This window comes from Schistocerca cancellata, chromosome 8 (assembly GCF_023864275.1).
Source record: "Schistocerca cancellata isolate TAMUIC-IGC-003103 chromosome 8, iqSchCanc2.1, whole genome shotgun sequence".
Taxonomy (NCBI): domain Eukaryota; kingdom Metazoa; phylum Arthropoda; class Insecta; order Orthoptera; family Acrididae; genus Schistocerca; species Schistocerca cancellata.
Genome location: NC_064633.1, coordinates 77,960,638 through 77,983,614, shown reverse-complemented (window position 1 = coordinate 77,983,614; position 22,977 = coordinate 77,960,638). Strand labels below are relative to the sequence as shown.

Below are 22,977 nucleotides of genomic sequence, written 5' to 3'. Positions count from 1 at the left end.
CAATGGCACTTAGTATCGGTCTTAACGGCACATTTTCTTTATGAATTTTGGGCAATCCATAAAGCCTCGGTGGTAGCGCAACCGAATTGCAGGGACCTTTCTGTACACTCTCTTCAATGGAGGACTTTTTTATTAACCGCGACACAGTTCTGAGAACGCTGTTAGTGGGGTCCTTATTCAGCTTCCTATATGCTTGCCGATCCAGTAGTTCAGTAATTTTACTCCGATAGTCGGCCACTTCTCAGGTATTGTTGAAAGGAAAGTGCGAGTATTAGTTGAGGACAAATTGGATGAAAATCAGTGTGGGTTTAGGCCTCTTAGAGGTTGTCAGGACCAGATCTTTAGCTTACGACAAGTAATGGAGAAGTGTTACGAGTGGAACAAGGAATTGTATCTATGCTTTATAGATCTAGAAAAGGCATATGACCGGGTTCCTAGGAGGAAGTTATTGTCTGTTCTACGAGATTATGGAATAGGAGGCAAACTTTTGCAAGCAATTAAAGGTCTTTACATAGATAGTCAGGCAGCAGTTAGAGTTGACGGTAAATTGAGTTCATGGTTCAGAGTAGTTTCAGGGATAAGACAAGGCCGCAACCTGTCTCCACTGTTGTTCATATTATTTATGGATCATATGTTGAAAACAATAAACTGGCTGGGTGAGATTAAGATATGTAAACACAAAATAAGCAGTCTCGCATACGCGGATGACTTAGTTGTGATGACAGATTCGATTGAAAGTTTGCAAAGTAATATTTCAGAGCTAGATCAGAAATGTAAGGACTATGGTATGAAGATTAGCATCTCCAAAACGAAAGTAATGTCAGTGGGAAAGAGATATAAACGGATTGAGTGCCAAATAGGAGGAACAAAGTTAGAATAGGTGGACAGTTTCAAGAACTTAGGATGCATATTCTCACAGGATGGCAACATAGTGAAAGAACTGTAAGCGGGGTGTAGCAAAGCTAATGCAGTGAGCGCTCAGCTACGATCTACTCTCTTCTGCAAGAAGGAAGTCAGTACCAAGACTAAGTTATCTGTGCACCGTTCAATCTTTCGACCAACTTTGTTGTATGGGAGGGAAAGCTGGGTGGATTCAGGTTACCTTATCAATAAGGTTGAGGTTACGGATATGAAAGTTGCTAGGATGATTGCAGGTGCTAGTAGATGGGAACAATGGCAGGAGGGTGTCCACAATGAGGAAATCAAAGAAAAACTGGGAATGAACTCTATAGATGTAGCAGTCAGGGCGAACAGGCTTAGATGGTGCGGTCATGTTACACGCATGGTAGAAGCAAGGTTACCCAAGAGACTCATGGGTTGGTTCAAATGGCTCTGAGCACTATGGGACTCACTTGCTGTGGTCATCAGTCCCCTAGAACTTAGAAATACTTAAACCTAACTAACCTAAGGACATCACTCACACCCATGCCCGAGGCAGGATTCGAACCTGCGACCGTAGCAGCAGCGCGGCTCCGGACTGGAGCGCCTAGAACCGCACGGCCACCACGGCCGGCAGACTCATGGGTTCAGCAGTAGAGGATAGAAGGAGTCGGGGTAGACCAAGGAGAAGGTACCTGGATTCGGTTAGGAATGATTTTGAAGTAATAGGCTTAACATCAGAAGAGGCATCAATGTTAGCACTGAATAGGGGATCATAGAGGAATTTTATAAGGGGGACTATGCTCCAGACTGACCGCTGAAAGGCATAATCAGTCTTAAATGATGGTGATGATGATGATGATGATGATTTAATTGCCTCGTTACTTACTTACAAACAATCTCATTCTCTTTCTTGGGCTCTCGAGGCCTAGTCGAATGGTATATGGAAGCCTCACGAGGAGGCTCAGGGATGGTCCCGGCGATGCTCGCTTTCAACAGATCACTCGTGATCCGCACTGATGGACACGCCTTTCGACATGACGTAATTCAAACGGTTTCCCCATTTCATTTACAGCACTTTTTTTCATATTTACCGTTTCTCACCTGTTCATTCGACGCATCTTGGACTCGTTTCCTGAACCTCTGGATGGCAGAATGAAATATGAGACAAAGAACACCATGTCTTCATCCGGACAGCGTCAATCACAGCGATGATTGATCAGCTCACCACCTGTCCACCTGTCTACAGCGAATGGTTGAGTCATTCTCAGCCGTGTAGCATGGCGTAGAAGAGGATTATAAAAACTGATCCTAACTGACGGCGAACGAGAAGGGTGTCACGGCTTGTCAGAGACAACTTGTTTCACACCGGACAGGAAGTGCTGTTGTCAGTGAAAGCATGCCCATCTCAGTCACTTCCCGAGTGGACATTCCGCGTGGAACTGCACGCAATGGACATTTGAAGTCTGATACTTCGCCGCAGTGTGTGTGTGGACGGCGTAGTTCGATCCGGACGTGACAGAGGGGTTTTAGGAGTGCTTTTCTTCCCGTTAATACACATTACCGTGAACATGAACCGCGATGTTAATTCCATCATTCGCATTGACAGGGTGCTGTCCTTTCTTCTGCGTCATCGTGCTGAGTATGTTACAAAATCTCCCACTATAAAAGAGGACAACAACCTCGTTCACTGCACTGCAGGCGTACGTTCCTGGTTTAATGAACATGAGGGCACCCCATCGAACTTTTAGCGGCCCACTTAACCACCCGATCATCATCTCATAGAAAATGTTTGCGTCTGTTTCGAATGGCGGATGAAACTTAGCACTCAGCACTCCTGCAATTTGGTGTCTCTCAGGGATCTAGTCATCAGTGAGAGGTTTCTGCTGGATATGGGAGGCATCAAGAAATTTGTGGACTCTCATCCTCGCAGAACTGAGGTTATTACCAACGCTGGAGGCAGCGGTATTAGTGTGATGTCTCCTGGGAGTGAATAACTTTTTGTTCAGTGTCGTTTTCAAATATGGAAGATAGTGTAATGGAATGTAGCCTAAACTCCATAGCTTTCCTCATCCCTATAACACCGCAAACACTGTTTCCAGGAAAAGTGACGGTATGAAACTCTTGTCCTGAAGAAAAAAAAACCAACAACTACGACGACGACTACTTGGTATGTACAGGGCTATTACAAATGATTGAAGCGATTTCATAAATTCGCTGTAGCTCCATCCATTGACATATGGTTAAGACACACTACAGGTACGTAGAAAAAGTCAAAGTTTTGTTCGGCTGAAGCCGCACTTCAGGTTTCTGCCGTCAGAGCGCTCGAGAGCGCAGTGAGACAAAATGGCGACAGGAGCCGAGAAAGCGTATGTCGTGCTTGAAATGCACTCACATCAGTCAGTCATAACAGTGCAACGACACTTCAGGACGAAGTTCAACAAAGATCCACCAACTGCTAACTCCATTCGGCGATGGTATGCGCTGTTTAAAGCTTCTGGATGCCTCTCTAAGGGAAAATCAACGGGTCGGCCTGCAGTGCGCGAAGAAACGGTTGAACGCGTGCGGGCAAGTTTCCGCGTAGCCCGCGGAAAATTGGCTCATGACACAACTGGAGACCGACAGCGCCGACTTCATCTTTCAACAGGATGGTGCTCCACCGCACTTCCATCATGATGTTCGGCATTTCTTAAACAGGAAATTGGAAAACCGATGGATCGGTCGTGGTGGAGATCACGATCAGCAATTCATGTCATGGCCTCCACGCTTTCCCGACTTAACCCCATGCGATTTCTTTCTGTGGGGTTATGTGAAAGATTCAGTGTTTAAACCTCCTCTACCAAGAAACGTGCCAGAACTGCGAGCTCGCATCAACGATGCTTTCGAACTCATTGATGGGGACATGCTGCGCCGAGTGTGGGAGGAACTTGATTATCGGCTTGATGTCTGCCGAATCACTAAAGGGGTACATATCGAACATCTGTGAATGCCTAAAAATTTTTTTTGAGTTTTTGTATGTGTGTGCAAAGCATTTGCAAAATATCTCAAATAATAAAGTTATTGTAGAGCTGTGAAATCGCTTCAATCATTTGTAATAACCCTGTATATAGTCAGGTATTGTAACTTTGTTCATACCATTCTATTTGAACCACTTGTCCCACAAGACAGTAATAGTTTTTAAATTTGAATGCAATATTCACTTCTTCCTAGCGGCGAAAAACCACTCCTTTTGAAAACTCAAAAGTAGGACATGTAATGGGGTGGATTTTAAGGTGAATTGTTATGCGACAGTTTCTTCCAGTTTATCGTGCAGTTTCGGCAGTTTAAACTGCCACACTTGCACTGTGTAGTTGAGTAAGAAAGACTTGCTTCTCATTCACAGTCTTTACTGTATTCTGTCTGAAGTACTTGCTCTTGGTCTTAAGCTGCCACATGTAAAAAAAATAGGCATTTCACAACAAATAACAGTTTGCCAAGAGACAGTTGCACCTTTTTTTTTTTACTGAGGTCGGCACACCTCAGCTACGCTAATGTCAGAATGTGATCAGTAATCAAATAACAATACATTTTTCAGGAGTTTATGCCCCACAGCTCGCATACATCAGAAAAGTGCTACACTACTGCCTCGAGCCTTCGTTTACACAACCAGCTCCAGTCGTCTGGCCACCATCACGTTCATGAAAGTATTCACAGCTTCATGTTACGCGAAATATAAAATCATTATCATCCGGTGATAAAACCATGAGATACACACTGTTATCACATCTTAAAGTAGATTACATCGTCAATCTGTAAGTTCAAAGCGTTAATATATATTACAGTTTTCACACGAATGAGTACGTAATCTGCCATAGCGACTATAGATTGACGACGAAATTTTTATTACGATAACAGTGTGTAATTCATGGTTTTTCACCTGACGATACTGATTTTATATTTCGCCTAACATTCTGCCGAGGATACCTTTATGATCCTGATGATGGACATAACTGCTGAATCTGATTTTGTAAATGAAGTATTTTAGCAGCAGCTCGAGGAAATAATACGAGATTTTTCGGATAATCGAGAGACATGTCTCTTGCTTTATGACTCTCTGTGTATCCTTGTCCGATAATGAAAGCTGTATCTCACAACTGACGTCGCGGGACGTGAACGATGCTTGTCGCGGTGCACTGGGCGGCTGGCGTGCTGGCAGAATACCCTACTGACAGACAGACAGAAGCGTCGCAGCTGGCGGCTGTGCGTCTGGTAATTGTCGCGGTCGTGAACTGCAGTCACCAGCAGCGTACAGTCTGCGGCGAGCGGTCTGCATCCGTTCGGAGCTCGTCCAATACAACGGAAACTTCTACCATTACTTTATAGCTCCCTGTTATCTATGAAGAAAAAACAAACAGTACCGTTAAAAGAACAGATACTAGGCAGAAAAATAGTCGAATGTTTTATGTACAGCTTACGCACCAGGGAAACACAAGGCACGTTTGCCGTCAGTACTGAAATTACACGTGCTCCGTCGCAGTGCACAACGCACAGTGCGCCTTGAGACTCCACTTAATGTCGGCTCTGAGTGTGCCGCTGGTCTCGAGGGAACGGAAGTTCGATGTTTTGTTTACTCGCTCCGCAGTAAAATGAACTGTGCTCTAAAAGACGTAACACAGCAACTGCACCTACACATAGACACCACAGATGTCACTGTACCTTGCTTGGTGGAGGGTACTTCGTACCAATGTTAAGTATTTTCCTTTTCCATTTCCTTACGAAGCCACGAAAAAATGACTGTATCCTCGATCGGCGTCCTGGAATTGGAACAGGGAGGGGGCTGGATGGGTGAGTGACATTTGTAACTTGGTATGTAGCATTTATCCACACTTAAAGAGAGGTACCATTCAATACACCGAGTGTTAATACTGGTCAAGTCGCACAGTATTGACATTTGATAATCTAGCGAAGAGGGTTTCTTGTAGGTAACTTCACCGTTGGTTAATAATTGCAGTGATTCTGCCACTATCTCACAAATAGTTTATATACGCTTCGGAAAGTACGCTTCTTCGGGAAGCACTAGATATTACTACTGATTGTGTTCAAATTCTTCGTCCAGTGTATTTGTGAAACATTCCTCGAACGAACATGTATTTATGAAGGGTCTCGTTTGATCCTATCAATATTATCAGATAATATCGAAAGCGTTTTGGAAATCTACGTGGGCGGAAGGTAGTTGCTCAGCTGTACTTTATGCGGCTGACAGAATGAGGACGATGTCTCATCAACGTCTTACTCGTTTGGGTCGGAGCACTGGCTTCGGGACAGGGAGCAGCCCTGGCAGCCCCCGCCTATTTAAGGAACAATCCCAGCAATCGTCTCACGTATCATCGAGTTCAGAGTACCGACACGCCACTCAGTTTTACACCGCCAAGGAACTTTGTTTCTGTACCCATTTCACTGCAGAAACAAGCATGTTAGGAAATAAATGAATAAATCATAACTGCTTTGAAATTCTGTTAGATTTCTAAAATATTAATCGTAAAAAGTGGCTACAGAAGTATTTTTCGCTCTGCCCACACACAATTTTTTTAGCTACTCAGGCAAAGGTGGAGCATTGTCGTAAACGTTCGCAACAGAAAACTGTGGCATCACCTATCGCTAGCACCCTAAAGGCGTCGCAGCTGCCAACTGAAGTGCGAAGTTCCCGCCCGACGCCGGCAGCGGCCTCGCGGTGTCTGACGGACCCAGCGGTGCGCACCTGCTGTGGACCCGGGCTACAAACGCCCTCTGACAGCGCAAAATAGGATGGCCAGTGGCTGCCACTGTCGACTTGCACCCGCATCCTCTTCGCTACGAGACCACTGTCCGTGCTTAGCACAGCGATCCTCTACCTTCTTTATGTTGAGAGCTGGGCTCTACTTCTTGCTGAATTATTTGTAATGAGTCTTTGTACACTTGGAGAAATACAAGTTCAGTAGATCTTATGTTTGCTGTGTTAACTGATGGCTAGTAATTTCTGCTCCCACGGAGCTTTCCTCTCCTCACCACTGTGTACGAAGTCGTGCGCGACAAAAATACATTGACGGAAATGGAAAGTGTTACACGATGATTCGAGTTACATTCTATTCTGAACTGATGTGCAATATCGACACCAGTATGTGGTGAGATCCCCACAGGCACGAGAACACTCTTGTATTACTTGTTGTATGGAAGCATACAGCCTCCGAATGATATCTTGAGGAATTTCTTAGCGTGACTCAAACACATGCTGTGGCAGTGCATGAGGATGACTCCTCGGTATGAAAATATACGTACTCCCATCGCATCCCGACCACCTACGGGTAACAAATCAAATGACCGAGTAGGCAGTCAGTGATCGGTGCCGTATTCAAGCCGTTTGTGGCGTCTACTCCAGTGTGGAATGCGCCATTTAGCATCTCGGTTATGCAGGGTACGATACCGAGTTTTAGCATTCCTGCCACATACTACCGAGCATTCAATTTCTCTTCAGCAATTACCAAATTTGTCCTGTTATATTCGTTACCTCCTCACATCATAATCCGAGGGGATCGAGAAGTATGGGTCTCGCGAATCGCTTTTTCCTGTAACCTTCCACGAGGCCGGCAATGAACAGAGCACTGAAATGCTTTATGTACTGGGAATACGGTGCCTTAAGGTTCGAATTTTAATCAACTTACTCCACAAACAAGGAAATTCTGGAGTATCATTATTGTCTCGTAATATGGGTCTATTGCTTCTAGATTTCTTTTTTAAATTTTGGTATTAAGCCATTTCCAAATCTTATGCTTGAAAATGGCTTAATACCGATATTGCAATCGTAAAACGAAACACTAACAGCTGAAAGCAACATGACACCATTTCGGAAAAAAATTGGTGTATCAGTTCGATAGCGTTCGCTCAAGGTTTGTAAGGCTTTCGGTAGTGGTCAGTGAAGGAGGGTAGGGCTCTCCAACAAGTGTCGCACATTAGGAAGGTCGGCAGTGATGAAGCGAGCAGCCGGAGCGCGGGGCTGCGGGGCTGCGGCCCGTTACGCGGCGGCCCCGCCGGGTGTCGCCTTACGCCCGCCTGCGGCTTCTTTCTGCCCGGCGCCGGAGGCCGTGTCAGCCGTCGGCGCCTCCCAGCCTCACCACTGCAGCCACCACTTCACACAGGCTCGACAATTAAGCAAGTAAGACCTGTACGTTCAGTAGATGCTACAACAGGAACTTCTTACTAGTAGTTTTTGTCTCTAGGATAATCATTACATCCATAAAAATGAAGCCCATCTACTTAGCATAGCTAATACTACGAGTTTGTTAGTGAAATATGAACTCAGTGATTTACTAGTATTTATTATCGTGTCCATTGGTACGAAATCTTATCACACTGCAGCTAAAGGATTGGCAATATAATACTGCGTATTGTATCTGAGTGGCCGGCCGAAGTGGCCGAGCGGTTAAAGGCGCTACAGTCTGGAACCGCACGACCGCTACGGTCGCAGGTTCGAATCCTGCCTCGGGCATGGATGTGTGTGATGTCTTTAGGTTAGTTAGGTTTAAGTAGTTCTAAGGGACTTATGACCACAGCAGTTGAGTACCATAGTGCTCAGAGCCATTTGAACCATTTTTTGTATCTGAGTGGTATCTGTCCTGTGTCGTATGTCCAACACAACTGACACCACTCGTGATGACGCGGCTGGTACGTACACCGATCACCAGCTAACAACAGGAACATCCACCTTTGGCACGGATAAGAGCGGCGACACGTCACGGCACGGAAGCAATGAGGCCTCCGTAGGTCGCTGCAGTGAGTTGGCACCACATCAGCACACACAAGTTACTAATTCCCGTAAATTCCGAGGAGGGCGGGGGGCGGGGGGGTTGAGTTCTGACGGTACGTTTAATCGTGTCCCAGATGTGTTCGACTGGGTTCAGATCTGTCGAGTTTGGGGATCAGCACATCAATTGGAACTCGCCACTGTGTTCCTTGAGCCACACCATCACACTCTTTGGCTTGTGACATGGTGCATTATATTGCCGAAAAATGCCACTGCCGTCAAATGCCTTGCACGAGCTCCATTGGACCCACGGATGCCCACTCGAATGTTCCCCAGAGCACAATGGAGCCGCCGCCAGCTCGTCTTCGCCCCGCAGAACAAGTGCCGAAGAGCTGTTCCCCAGGAAAGCGACGGATTCGCGTCCTGAATTGGGACGATGAAGAAGGCACCGGGATTCCCCAGACCGTGCAACGCGCTGCCACTGCGCCAGCGTCCGTTGCCCAACTTCAGCCGTAGCTGCCGATGTCGTGCTGTTAACATTGGCACGTGCATGCGTCGTCGGCTGCAGAGGCCTATTGTTAGGAGTGTTCGGTGCACTGTGTAGTCAGACACAACTGCACTCTGCCCAGCATTAAAGTCTGATGTGAGTTCCGGTACAATTCGCCCTCTGTCCTGTTTTGCCAATGAGGGGTGGCTGCCCAACCCCCCGTGGTTTCACCTCGGCTTCACCACGTGCTGAAGAGACTCACCACAGCACTCCTCGAACAACCGACAAGTCGTGCAGTTTCTGAAGTGCTCGTGCCCAGCATGCAGCCCATTACAAACCGCCCTCCGTCAAACTCAAATAGATCGCGCGCCTTCCCCATTGCCACGCGGGGTAGCCGTGCGGTCTATTGCGCCTTGCCACGGCTCACGCGGCTCCCCCCGTCGGAGGTTCGAGTCCTCCCTCGGGCATGGGTGTGTGTGATGTCTTTAGCGTAAGTTTAAGTTAGTTTAAGTAGTGTGTAAGCCTAGGGACCGATGACAGCAGTTTGGTCCCATATGAACTTATCACAAATTTCCAAATTTTGCCTTCCCCAATGCACACACGAACAACAAGCTCACTGAAACTACATGCACCGTGTGCGTGTCTTCGAATTGCAGTCATTTCTCATTTCTCATCACGTGACACTGCTATCGCTGGGACAAGTTGACATCGGTAGTAGGTCGGTGGTCATAACATTCTGGCTTATCGCTGTATATTTATATGAAATAGAGGATGGCGAAAGAAAGGAAAAGCATAGGTGGGAAACTCGTGACTTCCAGCAGCACAAGGCGTTGTGGTAATGCAATGGCGAAAGTTCAAAATTTGTCCCGGACAGGGACTCGAACCCGGTTTTATTTTTCCTCGCTGGTTGGTTGGTTGGATCGCAGAAGGGACCAAAGTACGCGGTCATCAGTCCCTCCGACATTGGAATAACTAAAACCGATAAAACCTAACACTATAAGAGGGAACTACAATGGCTATAAAATTACAAACGATTGACAGAGAAGGAAGGAGGAAAGAAAGCGACGAATCACAGGAGCACGAAAGAAGAAGCACAGGTAAACAAGATAGACACTGAAGATAAAACAGACCCCATAGGGAAAAGAGTGGGAAGGCAGAGGGCGGGGATGAACCACCAAGCCCAGTCGAAGGCAGTCCAATCAGGGCGACAGGGGGAGAAAGACGGCCTGCCATCTCCTCCACCCACCGATAAGGTTGAAGGTCCCACGCTTAAATAAAGCGATGAAAACCCCCGTTATGAAGAAACCGTAAAACGAGATCAGCTGCTGAATTATTGTCAGCTAACGCCAGGGGTAGCGAGTCAGGAAAGCCAAGAGTCCGTCACAGGGCGGTTAAGTTGGGACAGTCCAGTAAGAGCTGAACCATAGTCAACATCTGTCCACAACGACAGAGAGATGGATCCTCACGACGGAGGAGATAACTGTAAGCCAACCAACTATGGCCGATGCAGAGCCAGCAAAGGACGACAGAGGCCTTACGAGAGGTTTGTAAGGAGGACTGCCACATAACTGTAGAATACTTTATCGCCCTGAGCTTGTTCGGTGAAGAAAGAGTGTGCCATTCTGCATTCCAAACTCCCAAAACATGACGACGTAATGCCAAGTGAAGGTCTATTCCCGGAATGCCAATAGCAAAAGATAGCCTGTTAGAAGCCAGTTTAGCCAGTCGACCAGCAAGTTCATTGCCAGGAATCCCAACATGGCCTAGGGTCCAAATGAAAACCACTAAGCATCCACGTTCATCAAGGAGAGAAAGGGAGTCTTGGATAGCTATGACCAACGGGTGGCGAGGGAAACACTGGCCGATAGCTGGAAAACTGCTCAAGGAGTCACTACGGATAGTGAAGGTCAGTCCTGAGCAGAAGCGGACATGATCCAGTGTGCGCAAGATGGCTACCAATTCTGCAGTAAAAACACTACAGCCATCTGCCAAGGAACGAAGTTCCATGTGTCTTGCATAGGTGTAAGCATAACCAGTGTGACCAGCAACCATGGAGCCATCAGTATAAATCACTTCTGGACCCTGGAATGAACTGAGGAGACAGTAGAATTGGTGGCGAAGGGCCTCTAGAGCGACAGAATCCTTTGAATTGATGGAGAGATCAAGACAGAGCTGTGGCCGAGAGACGCACCGTGGAGGGGTATGTGTGTCAGCAGGAAAAAGAGAAGGTAAAGGAAAGTGCTGGAGCTCAGAAAAGACCGACTGAATGCGGGCCGCTGGAGGTTGATCTCCATGTCTGGATAAAGGAGACCATAATTAGGGTTCTTTGGGGTGCAGAGAATGCAGAGCACATAAGATATCAGCTGCTGTTGGCGCAAAACTCGCAGCAGTGGAATCCCCACCTGTGCGAGAAGGCTAATCATGGTGCTAGTCCGGAAGACATCAGTCGCAAGTCATACCCCACAATGGTGGATGGGATCTAGTATCTGCAATGTCGAAGGGTGTCCACCACCTCGAGGGATTGGTCATCGAGGAACAGGTCCAGATGGAGGTGGACTGTACAGCGACAGCAGAATTGTATGACACTTGACTTGCCCACAGAAAACTGAGAACCATGGGAGAGAGCCCAAGATTGCGTCCGGTAGATTTCCCCCTGTAGACGGCGTTCTGCAGCGCCCATGATGGAGGAAGCGATGTAGATACAAAAATCGTCAGCATACTGATAGCCCAGCAGCCTCCACCAGTCCATTAATGGCTACAAGAAAGAGAGGGACACTCTGCATAGAACCCTGTGGAATCCCATTTTCTAGCTGATGGCAAGTGCTGTAGTAGGAACCAACTTGGACCCTGAAAGACCGACAAGAAAGAAGGTTACGGATAAAAACGGGCAGAGCGCCACAAAGGCCCCATTCGTGAAGGGTGGTGAGGATGTGGTGGCACCAGGTGATGTTGTAGGCTCTATGCAGGTCTAAGAAGATTGCAATGAGGTGTTGCCAATGGGCAAAAGCCGACCGGATAGCAGACTCTGGGTGGACCAAGTTATCCACCGTAGAGCGGCCACAGCGGAAACCAACTTGAGTCGATAACAAAAGGTCGCGGGATTCAAGGATCCAAAACAATCGCCGACTCACCAGGCGTTCAAGGAGCTTGCAGAGGGTGTTGGTGAGGTTAATTGGACGGTAGCTATCCAACTGAAGAGGTGGCTTCCCAGGCTTCAACACCGGAATAACAATGCTTTCCTGCCACTGGGTAGGAAATACCCCCTCACTCCACAGACGGTTGAAAAGGATCAGTATATGAAGGTGGCCAGCCACCGATAAGTGTTGGAGCATTTGGTTATGTATCCGATCCGGTCCAGGAGCCGTGTCAGAAAAAAGGGCGAGGGCGCTGGCGAATTCACACTTGATAAATGGGACATTATATGGCTCCAAGCAGTGAGAAACGAAAGACAAATGCAGTCGTTCCGAGCGCTTTCAGGAGGAGGAACATGGGCAGATACTGAGTCGTCGCAGAGGCTTGGCCAAAGTGTTGAGCGAAATGCTTTGCAACAAAGTCCAGATGGGTAAGGACAACACCATGCACAGAAATTCCTGCTATGCCAGTGGGAGGACGACGGCCAAAAATTCGCCTGAGTTTCGCCCAGACTTGTAAAGAGGGGGTGTGTGGTCCTATGGCAGCCACAAATCGTTCCCAGCAAATCCATTTCTGAAATCTGGTTAGATAATGGGCCCATGCACAGAATCGTTTAAAGACCAGAAGTAGAGCAGAAGAAGGGTGCCGCATGAAGTGTTGAAGAGCACGGCGGTGGTCTTTTATGGCTCCAGCAATATGCGAAGTCCACCAAGGGACCATCTTCCGATGAGGGGGAGGGGATGGCTGAAACAGTTACGGAAAGAATGGGAGCAGCCAAAGTCTGTGTAAACTCATCAATACTGCTGTGTGGTAGTACAGGGAGGATGGTACCAGAGGAGAAGGCACCCAAATCAGCTTTAGAGAAGGCCCACCTGAGAGGGTGACAGAGTGAGATACACTGAAGAAAGGTCAAAACAATCGGGTAATGATCGCTGACACATAAGTCAAAATGGACACCCCACTGAATGGAGGGAAGAAGGCCGGGACTGCAGATGGAGAGGTCAACGACAGAGAAACTGACAGTTTCAACTGTCCTGCCCAGGGCAGTAGTTGTATGACTACCCCAAAGAGCGTTGTGAGCATTAAAGCCCCCTAGAAGCAGGAAGGGAGAAGCGAGTTGTTGAAGAAGGGTGGTTAGGGCAAGGAATGTGGGCAGCCTGTCAGGCAGGAGGTAGAGATTACAGATTGTGATTGGAGTGGCCAAATGGACCCTGACAGCAATTGCTTCCAGAGCGGTATGGAGGGGAACCCATTTACTAAGAATGTCCTTGAGGACCAAGGTGCAAACACCACTAGAAGCCCACAAGGGCCCAATTAGGTTCTGACAGAAAGCGTGGAACCTGCGAAGGGTGGGTGAGTAAGAATTGACAAAACGGGTCTCCTGGAGAGCAATGCAAGCAGCAGAGTTGGAGGAAAGAAGGGGCTGAAACTATGGGAGGTGACGCAAATATCTATTACAATTCTACTTCAGGATTCTCAAGCTGGAGTCCAAATGGGAAGCGAATGGACTGGAGCCAGTCACGCCGCCAAGTCACCATCCATCACCGATAAGGGTGGGGTAATGCCCATATAGGTGGGGTCAGACACTGTTAGTTCATTGGCTGGAGGAGGGGAAGGCGGCACCTCAGTGGGCCTTGCCTTCATTCTTGTGTTTCTGTTTCTTCTCTTGTGAAGGAAGAGAAGGGCAGACTGCAGCAAGGTCGGGCACGGAATTACACCTGGCAGTCTCGGCACCCACCAGCCGTGCATCACGCAGCCGATGTGGAGCTGCAGATCGCCTTTCAGGGGGGTGCCAGGAAGAGGAGTCCTGGGAGGGAGCTCCAGCACTGGCGGCTGCCAAAGAAGGGGAGCACTTCTCCGGCGAGGGAGGGGGAGCAGCACCCGAAGGGGTGAGTATGGGTACTGATGGGGAGGGGAAGGGGAGTGGGAGAGGGAGGGTGAGGAGGAAGGTGTGGGGCGAATGGGGCAGTGCTGAGAAGAGGAGGGGTAGGAGGGGGAATGGACGTAACTGAAGCAAAAGTAGAAGTTATAGGCACAGGTGGAGCTGGTCATCCTTCAACAAGCCTCAAGTCGATCTAAGGTCTTGTACTCTTGAATCCGTCATTCTTTCACATATACCAGGCATGCTGGCGAGCACGGAGGATGCTGCGCATTACAATTTACGCACACTCGTGGGGGAGCACGGGCGTTCCCCTGATGGAGGGTGCGCCCACAGTCACCGCACTGGTGCTCGTAGGTGCAGCAGGAAAACATGTGTCTGAACCGTAAGCGTTTAAAGCATCTCATCAGTGGTCGAATGTAAGGTTTTACATCACACCAATACACCATGACTTTGACCTTTTCTGGGAGGGTATCCCCCTCACAGGCCAGGATAAAGGCGCCTGTATTGGTGCGACTGTTTTTTGGGCCTCATTGTACATTGTGGATAAACCAAACCCCTCGCCGCTCGAAGTTTGCACAGAGCTCTTCGTCAGTTTGGAGAAGAAGGTATCCATGGAACATAATGCCCTGTACCGAGTTCAAAGATTGGTGCCGAGCGACGGAGACTGGGATGTCACCGAGATGGTCACAAGCATGCAGGGCTTCAGATTGGGCAGCAGAAGATGTCTTCATGAGCAAAGAACCGGATTGCATTTTCTCAAGGATTCCACTTTGCCGTACTTATCTTCAATCGTCTCCACGAGAAACAAAGGCTTGATTGTGGCAAAACTTTCGCCGTCAGTCCTGGTGTGGCGAGGGAGGGGAAGGCCGAAGGATCGGGAGGAGTGTCACATCTATCTCACTTAGAGACGGCCACAGAATGGCCAGGATGTTGACGCTTTTGTCGCTTCATGTGCAAGGCGTCCGCCATAGTACATGTACATCTACATGATTACTCTGCAATTCACATTTAAGTGCTTGGCATAGGGTTCATCGAATCACAATCATACCATCTCTCTACCATTCCTCTCCCAAACAGCGGGCGGGAAAAACGAACACCTAAACCTTTCTCTTCGAGCCCTGATTTCTCTTATTTTATTTTGATGATCATTTCTACCTATGTAGGTTGGGCTCAACAAAATATTTTCGCATTCGGAAGAGAAAGTTGGTGACTGAAATTTCGTAAATAGATCTCGCCGGGACGAAAAACGTCTTTGCTTTAATAACTTCCATCCCAACTCGCGTATCATATCTACCACACTCTCTCCCCTATTACGTGATAATACAAAACGAGCTGCCTTTTTTTGCACCACCCACTCCGACCAGGGGCTCGCCCCGTTGGCGCCACCCAGCCACAGCAAGGGCCGTCTGGCACGGTGGCCACTGCCAGGAGTTCTGGTGCCCCAAAGTGCTGAGCATCGACTCCTTGGCATACACGAGGCGTTAACAGCTCAGGTATTAGCAGTGTGATCGCTGGGTTGTCAGGGGGCTCAGCCGAGTGGGTACTTAACAGCCCCACCACACGGAGTGGCTACCGTGCTGGTAACCTAGCGGGAAGGGGGCCAGAGTGCAAGGGGAAAAGGGAGGGAAGGGGGAGAGGAGCCTGCACCATGGAAACTAGGTTGGGAGTTCATCCCCAAATGGCTCACACTGAACGGTAAATGTTGGAAATGGAGGTCAAGCCCCAACGGGACCAAAAACGCCGAAAAGGATATGGAAACAGCAAACAATAGCACGTATCAAAAACAAAGCCGAGAGGATAGCCAGGTCGATATAAAGAAGTCCACTAACAGGGGGCACAGATAAAGCAGCAAGGACATGGAAGGAGGGAATCTGGGACAGTAATGCAATCTGGAAAAAGGAAGGAGACTGCAATACCTCGGGGCCTCGTGCGCGCCACACACGTACCCACAAAAGGGACTGTGGGCCCCCTGGGGGGATGTCTCCTCGTGAGGGGTTGTCCAAACCACTTCATCCATGCGGACGTGGTCCCTGACAGTCCCAAATTTCCAACTTACTGCACGCTGCAATGCAGAGTCCCCTCGTCCATTAACCCTTTATCGCAATTATTATTTACTATAGGAATTCGGATGATGTTAGTGCACCCACAAGGAAACGAACCCCAAGATGCTGTCGCTTCGCTTCACATCAAAATATATACTACTCCGTGTTTACGACATAGCCCCTGAAAAAACGCAGAATGACAATTTTACAGGTACATCCAGTGGTATATGTGGTTAACGTCTGGAATATGGGTAGCAAAGAGAGTTAGGAGCAAAGAAGTAATAAATTAAAGGGTCATGCATAATGCTGAAGTCTTACTGCAGGAACCATGAAAATGTGGTTCAGTGATAAACTTTTTTCTTTCATTATTACACTCGTGTCCGAAATTAAAGCAACAAACGAAAATTTTGCCAAATAGCATCTATTTTGCCATAAAACATTATAAAAAAGTGATAGTAAAGCAGGAACTACTTGCAGAATACAGAAAGTAAACTACTGCAACAAGCATAACGACAGACAAAAATGTTCTTCGTTTTCCCCAACTTAACGGGTCTGCACATACATTCCGACAATTGGTTAATGTGCTCAGTATGGGGTGTGGCCACCTCTGGCAGCAATAGAGGTCTGACAAAGACGGGACGTACTGCGAGTGACGTCATCAATCTCACGTTGAGGCAATAACGCATATTTCAACTCATTTTGACTAGTTTTCGACCGTGTCTGTCTCAAGAAATATGTAGTTTTTTTATATTACCGCTACCAGTCACAAACTTTGTTAACTAGCGAAGTATTTATTTATTTTGCTACATGTTTCGGGGGAATAGTTCATCTTAAGGCTAAATGGCGTCACAAAAACAATTTCACGATAAGATTATACTGATGTTACATAGTCTGTCGTTATCCTGTGGAAGAGGAGGAAACTTAGTAAGAGGCGATGTCAGTTTGGAAGTTGGACTGATGTTTGCATGAAAATGTTTTGTAACAGTAACTCACTTTGTCCTTCTTGAGCCAGAAGTTTGTGACTGGTGGCGGTAATTTAAAGAAACGTTTACAAATAGCACCCATTCTTCTTGCAGAGCACCTCGCAAGTCTTGGAGAGTGGTCGGTGGATGCTGGTGTGAGGCAAGCTGCCGCCCCAGTGCACGAGGGACACGCTGTATGGGACTGAAATCGGGGGAGCGAGCAGGCCGCGTCAGGCACGGAATGTCTTCCGTTTCCAAGAAAGTGCCAACCACGCATGCTTTATGAGATCGAGCGTTATCGTCCTGGAATACGAAGTCTGAGCCGACAGCACCTCGCGACAACTGTACTGTGGTCCCACGATCTCGTCACGACACCGCACAATTTCATAAAGAAGTGTCAGAGTGGTCAACATAATCCCTGCTCACATTAGGCATCCTCCTAGATATGTCTCTTTCCATAATACACTCCTGGAAATGGAAAAAAGAACACATTGACACCGGTGTGTCAGACCCACCATACTTGCTCCGGACACTGCGAGAGGGCTGTACAAGCAATGATCACACGCACGGCACAGCGGACACACCAGGAACCGCGGTGTTGGCCGTCGAATGGCGCTAGCTGTGCAGCATTTGTGCACCGCCGCCGTCAGTGTCAGCCAGTTTGCCGTGGCATACGGAGCTCCATCGCAGTCTTTAACACTGGTAGCATGCCGCGACAGCGTGGACGTGAACCGTATGTGCAGTTGACGGACTTTGAGCGAGGGCGTATAGTGGGCATGCGGGAGGCCGGGTGGACGTACCGCCGAATTGCTCAACACGTGGGGCGTGAGGTCTCCACAGTACATCGATGTTGTCGCCAGTGGTCGGCGGAAGGTGCACGTGCCCGTCGACCTGGGACCGGACCGCAGCGACGCACGGATGCACGCCAAGACCGTAGGATCCTACGCAGTGCCGTAGGGGACCGCACCGCCACTTCCCAGTAAATTAGGGACACTGTTGCTCCTGGGGTATCGGCGAGGACCATTCGCAACCATCTCCATGAAGCTGGGCTACGGTCCCGCACACCGTTAGGCCGTCTTCCGCTCACGCCCCAACATCGTGCAGCCCGCCTCCAGTGGTGTCGCGACAGGCGTGAATGGAGGGACGAATGGAGACGTGTCGTCTTCAGCGATGAGAGTCGCTTCTGCCTTGGTGCCAATGATGGTCGTATGCGTGTTTGGCGCCGTGCAGGTGAGCGTCACAAGCAGGACTGCATACGACCGAGGCACACAGGGCGAACACCCGGCATAATGGTGTGGGGAGCGATCTCCTACACTGGCCGTACACCACTGGTGATCGTCGAGGGGACACTGAATAGTGCACGGTACATCCAAACCGTCATCGAACCCATCGTTCTACCATTCCTAGACCGGCAAGGGAACTTGCTGTTCCAACAGGACAATGCACGTCCGCATGTATCCCGTGCCACCCAACGTGCTCTAGAAGGTGTAAGTCAACTACCCTGGCCAGCAAGATATCCGGATCTGTCCCCCATTGAGCATGTTTGGGACTGGATGAAGCGTCGTCTCACGCGGTCTGCACGTCCAGCACGAACGCTGGTCCAACTGAGGCGCCAGGTGGAAATGGCATGGCAAGCCGTTCCACAGGACTACATCCAGCATCTCTACGATCGTCTCCATGGGAGAATAGCAGCCTGCATTGCTGCGAAAGGTGGATATACACTGTACTAGTGCCGACATTGTGCATGCTCTGTTGCCTGTGTCTATGTGCCTGTGGTTCGAGAATAACTCTGCAGACCGTGTCGGGACTCATCTGCGAAAAGAACATTGACCCACTGTTCGACCGTCCAGGTGGCGCGTTGACGGCGTTCCCTTCTGCGAAGAGGAGTCAGGGGCAAACACAGAGGAGGTGTGCGACACTAAAGGACGCTCTGCCGAAGCCTTCCTTACACAGTTTGCTGCGATGTGACGCGTCCACTGGGTGCTGCGACGTCAGACGTCAGTTGCAGTGCAGTAGTAAGGCGGTAATGTCGTGCCCTTGCCGCAGGGTGACACGTGGTCGGGCCTGCCCTGCTCTCGGGGATACAGTTTCGGTCTCTTATAAACTGTCACAGCATCCGAGAAACAACAGAACGAGTCACACGAAGCCATCGAGCGCCACCACTTTGCGACTGTCCTGCATTCATTGTTGCTACGCCTCGGCACTGCAGAGGCGTTTTCTCTGTGCCACACTGCACCGCCTGTGACAGTCCACACGACGACTGTGAATGTGGAGCTACCCGGCAAACACTGGCCCTTTTGATAAGTGCCCAGATGTCATTGCTGATGTCTTTGTCCGTTGACTGGAACGCCATTTTTCGTGCCCAACACGATCCTACTGACATTGTTGACAATTTGTAGGATTATACCGCGAATTAGCCACAGGACGGGGAAATGGCGGTTCGTTGCTTTACTTTATGACACTAGTGTTTGTGGTGTGTCATAAAAAGTTCCGGAAACATTTGGAATTATGTGGAAAGTTGTTGGTAGTCGGCAAGTGCTCTAATTCTCCAATACTGGATGAATATAAAGTGCCTCATTTACTAATTTGGATGCTGTGCATTACGCTGCCTCGAGACATATACACAGTTTGCTACTTTAAACCTTTAACGTAAGATTGTACGATAATGAGAGCATTTTAAATTTTTAAACTCGGTCGGTAGTTACACGAAATACTGAAAATCAAAGCGTGTTGCCTCTGGTGGCCGGTAGATATAAATCTGTTGTTTCAGGCCATTGGCCCAACTGACCGAGGATAACCACTCGCACTCTTCCGTTTTTCTTTTGTCGACGGTAGCAGCGACTGTGCGGACGCGGTGGAGGGGGAGGCGGGGCGCAGCGCAGCCCACTGCCCGCTCGGCCGCCCACTGCTCGCTGCTCGCTCCCCAGCCACGCCGTCGGCAGCGGCGGCGCGCGGCCCGCGGCCCGCAGCCGCCCGGCGCTTTTTTGCCGCCGCTGCTCTGTGCTTCTTGCGCCGCCACGGCGCGCAGTAAACACGCCCCCGCGCCTCTGCCGGGGAGATTTTTGTCGCGTGAACAGACGCGCTCACAGAACCGGGGGCGGGCCGCCTCTTTGTCCGCCTCGCTGCCGCAGCGGAGGGTCCCGGACTCTCACAGAGGCGCTGTGTGCGCCTCCTGAATGGCACCGATCTTACTTCCGTACCGCCGACACATCGCTCAAGGTGGGCCACCGTCATACGTATGCCCATTACAAATAAGGTGGCGACTGTACACCGTGCGAGCCCGACAAATTTGACTCGTAAAATTGTTTCACCTGTCACAAGTCATATGCGGCGAACGACATAACTATGACATGCAATATTCTGTTATCGTTTTCGGGCTTAAGTTCCTATATGGATGCCGTTAGCCCAGCCTCCGAGAGGAGCTGATTTTTTTCCCATTAATAATTGATTACAAAACATTCTCTACAGTTACTCAGCACGTTACAGCTGTTATCAATATTTCTAAAAGACACATACACAGGAGAGAGAGAGAGAGAGAGAGAGAGAGAGAGAGAGAGAGAGAGAGAGAGAGAGTTGGTGCTTACATTGCACCATGTCGTAAACTATTATTTCACGTGTTTGTAACACTCCTTTCCTCTTTTTTTCTTGTACTTTCGGATTGGCCTAGAAAAACTGTTCAAATGGCTCCAAGCACTATGGGACTTAACTTCTGAGGTCATAAGTCCCCTAGACTTACAACTACTTAAACCTAAGTAACCTAAGGACATCACACACATCCGTATGCGAGGCGGGATTCGAACCTGCGACCGTAGCAGCCGCGTGGTTCCGGACTGAAGCGCCTACAACCGCTCAGCCACAGCGGCCGGACGATTGGACCTAGGAGATGGGGTGTTACGTCGAGTACACAATGCGAGTTAATTGTTTAAGGCCGTGCTGCTGCACTCGACGTGTCTCGGCAAAAGATATAGGGGACCGTCAAATGTAAACGAGACAATGGAAAAAGTACAACTTCTTATTATTACATAAGTAACTGCTGTAACTGTTAATACGTTATCCTCCTATGAGACAAGGCAGTCAGTGTGATCATGAATAAATCTTTTCGGTTGCCTACGGAAGTATGATTTACGCAAGCGAACACTTCTTCGTCAAATATATGGAAATCGCGGTGACAAACGTCGGGAACACGTAGGCAGATCCACATCTTGCCAAGCTAGTTCGACTGCGACGCAGAAGTTTTTATGGGAAGTCCTTCCACATCATCTTTACAGCCCCGATGGCTCCCCATGCAGTTTCCGTATTTTTGTACCCCTGAAAAAAAAAATACATTCGTGGCCGTCGATTTGCTTCGGATGAAGAAGTGGATGCCGGGGTAGAATCGTGATTCCGCAGGCAGCCACAAAAATTTTTCCATGACGACAATGACCATCTTGTCTCACAGTGGGATACGTGTATTAATAATTATGGCAATTACTTATGTAATAAGGAGCAGTTTCGTTACTTTTTCCCACTGTCTCATTTTCGCTTGACTGTCCCTCATACGAACATGATCCCTATTTTGCATAAAATTATTCTTGGTCTAGAACGCCTCATGCTGCGCAATCCTGGTGCAAAGCTGGCAAGTAAAACACCTACGCCAAAAATGGAAGCTAACAACGAAATTTTTACTTCTTTTGTCTATACAGTATAATAGAAAGAATACAGGATCCAATTTGTTGCTGATTTGGAGGTATGTAGTGCGCACACTTTAGTACACAGACGTGCCACCTCTGGCACCCCCACGGACTCCTGCGCCATCTTCCAACAGTGATAGCACTGCAAAGAAAAGAAAAAGAGTTGGTTGTGCAAAAAGAATTTGGACCAGAGAGAATGTTGATCGTGTGCATCAAGTTTAGCACTCTCACTCCGTCTTCAGGCGTAAGTGGCCCATCGGGACCACCCGACCGCCGTGTCATCCTCAGCTGAGGATGCGGATAGGAGGGGCGTGTGGTCAGCTCACCGCTCTCCCGGTCGTTATGATGGGTTTCTTTGACCGGAGCCGCTACTATTCGGACGAGTAGGTTCTCAATTGGCATCACGAGGCTGAGTGCACCCCGAAAAAAGGCAACAGCGCACGGCGGCCCAGATGGTCACCCATCCGAGTGCGGGCCACGCCCGACAGCGCTTAACTTCGGTGGTCTGACGGGAACCGGTGTATCCACTGCTGCAAGATCGTTGCCACCAATTTTAGGATGTCTGCAAAAGCCAGCTATACGACACAGTTCAGAACGTGCAGGTTTACAGGAGATTGGATTTTGTTCGAGAAAAGTTACTAGAGTCTTCGTAAATGAACTGGCACAAATATTTAGTCTCGCTCACAGGGTACGGCACTCAGAGACGATGGAAAGACACTCACAGCACTTTGAAAGCAACACCTGGAGCTCAGATAATTAAGCACGCCATTCACGTGATTGAAAGATCGGCGAACTGGAAGCAGTAGAACCAGATGGTGGTGGTTACGGAGTTGGGGCGCTTTTGTCTCTGATGTACTGCATGCGTGCGTCACTTTGTGCGCCCTCTACCTGGCACCACTGATGCTCCTCACCTGTGCCTTTGCTGTAACAACGGTTGGCAGGGCGCACTGTTTCTGTATTGTAGGTTAGTTGGTCGGAAAGGCTACCAGAGTGACAGTGGAGGCTCTTTCACTCAGAAGAAGATACGAGGATGTGGAATAAACTACTCTGAATCTTTCTTCCTTTAGCAGTGGAATGACTCGTTTTCGTACATGACCTGCTGTTCGGTACACTGTCTCTCCACAACAAATCGTCGATGTGGTAAATCAGAAACACGGCTTACATTCT

At 48.7% G+C, this 22,977-nt stretch overlaps 1 protein-coding gene and 1 pseudogene across 1 annotated transcript in view; both read right to left on the bottom strand.

The window, feature by feature from the left end:
* LOC126095368 (uncharacterized) overlaps positions 1–22,977 on the bottom strand; it is a 561,268-nt gene that overhangs the window by 332,420 nt on the left and 205,871 nt on the right. The gene's annotated exons all lie outside the window — the stretch shown is intronic.
* LOC126096148 (5S ribosomal RNA) lies at positions 22,239–22,356 on the bottom strand (annotated as a pseudogene).